Source organism: Habropoda laboriosa, unplaced genomic scaffold (assembly GCF_001263275.1).
Source record: "Habropoda laboriosa isolate 0110345459 unplaced genomic scaffold, ASM126327v1 scaffold28, whole genome shotgun sequence".
In the NCBI taxonomy this organism is placed as follows: Eukaryota; Metazoa; Arthropoda; class Insecta; order Hymenoptera; family Apidae; genus Habropoda; species Habropoda laboriosa.
The window spans coordinates 1354352-1356459 of record NW_017100174.1 but is presented as its reverse complement, the minus strand read 5'-3'; positions in this window follow the sequence as shown (position 1 = coordinate 1356459).

Sequence of the window (2108 nt, the reverse complement as noted above, 5' to 3'; positions counted from 1 at the left end):
TACGAATCGATAAGGAAATATGGTAGACATGTAACGGGGGGTTAGGTTAGCGGTGTGATGATGATGATGATGATGGGCGATGGTGTTAGCGGGGCATGTGTTTCCGTTTATGGTTAACGTTACACGTTTTTACTCATTACTTCGTTTCTTCTCTCTCTCTCTCTCTCTCTCTCACTCTCACTCTCTCTTGTTCACTTTAATATCAATCTGTTCACGACATCGTACCGGTATATAATAATAATAATACGGTGCAGTCCCCCGGATAATACTTAATAATCCGTTGTTGTTCATCTTCTTTTGTTATTATTTATTTATATTTAAAAATTACTTTTTAAACTTTTATAACGTTTCATAGATCGAAAAATAAATATAAAAATAAACCGGGCATTTAGGTATTAATATTTTTGTATTAATAATTTTCTTTTTTTTTCTCATCTCTTTTCCCTCTCTCTCTCTCTCTCTCTCTCCTCTCTTTCCATTCTCTCGCTTATTCGCCTTTTCACATTCGTTTCGCCTCTTATTTTCTTTTTCTCTTTCTCTTCTATTTCCCTCTCTCGTCTCCGTTTCTCACCAACTCTTTCCTCCACACTCGCCTTTTATTCACTTACTATCCTCGAATCACCGGTGTCGCATAAAGGAACGAATCGACGAACCAGCGGTTTTCTATTCCCTCTTACGCCCTCGCCGCGGAATCCAAGTTATCGTAACGCTGTCTCGTTTCGTTCATCCGCGAAACGCCGTTTTATTAACTCCGGTAATTCGTACACGGGGAGAGCTGGTTGTTCAGCGTTGGCTATTAGCGATATCCGTTCTTTTTCTTTTTATTTTCTTGTGCGTATGTCGGTCGACAGAGTTCGACGTTCGCCGCTAAACGATCGGGACAATAACGCGTTCGTCTCGCGATTAATTTCGGGTCTTTTCTTCGACAGTTTCTCTCTAACGTGCTTCCCCTTTGTCCGTCCGGCCTAATGCCCCCTCCCCACGTATGTAATTAATCATAATTGATCACGGTCGTTGAAATCAGAATTCGCGGTACCGCGTTCGTTAAATTTCATTTCCACACCCGGTCCCCGCGGCCGTTGCATGATTCATTCGTATCGAGCGTTTCTTTCTTTCTTTCTTTATCCGAACGGAGACGTATTCTCGACTCGTGTGTGCCACCAACTCGCCGAAACGTTCCCCTAAACACCAACACCGGCGATCACGACCGATCGATTTGAGCCCAACGCGAATCACGTGTCCAAGTTCACAAATAAGCCACACGCGCCAGTTCATTTTTCTTTTTTCTTTTTAATTACGATTAAGATAAGATAATCTCTCTCTCCTTTCTTCCATTCTTACTCTCTCTCTCTCTCTTTCACTTTTTTTTTTGTCATTTTCTTTGTTTCTTCTTTTTGTTTCGTCGGAGTATTTCACACGTTTACGAGAAAGTATAAAATTAATTAATCACTCTTTTAAATCACTTGCTCGGTGTCACTCATTCTCTCCCTCTCTTTCTCTCGTTATTATTTCTGTTTTCCTCCTCCTGTTCGCTCTTTAAACGATCCTCCGTTTTCCCGCGTATCCCTTTCCTCCTCCGTCTACCCTTTCTCACGCCCTCGGATACCTCTAATTTTCTCACGTCTTTACGCTCGTCGTCGATATTTTTTCACCATTTCTGTTAATACTTCGTTAAATATCGCGCGTGTCTCTCGTCTCTCCTTAAACATCTCCACCACTCTCTCTCTCTCACTTTTTCTCCCCTCTTTTCTTTAAAGTCGTCGTTCTCGATTTCCACGCCTCTCTCTCTCTCTCATCAAACGACTGTGAATATTCATATCGTAATGTATATATATAATATATGTAATATGTATATATAGATACACTTTTTGGATCGATACATTTTACATATATAAATGTGAGAATGCGCGTGTTTCTATCTTACCGTGCATGAATCGTGTGTCTCTCTGTGTGTGTCTGTGTGAATTGCATGACGTCGTGTGTGTACTGTAAGTACTCGTCTAACGTTTTACACGCTCGTGTCCGTGTGTCCCATCGTCGCTTCTTCTTTTTTTTTTTTTCTTCTAATTACTCGACAAATACAATCATTTAAAATGTAATATATATAT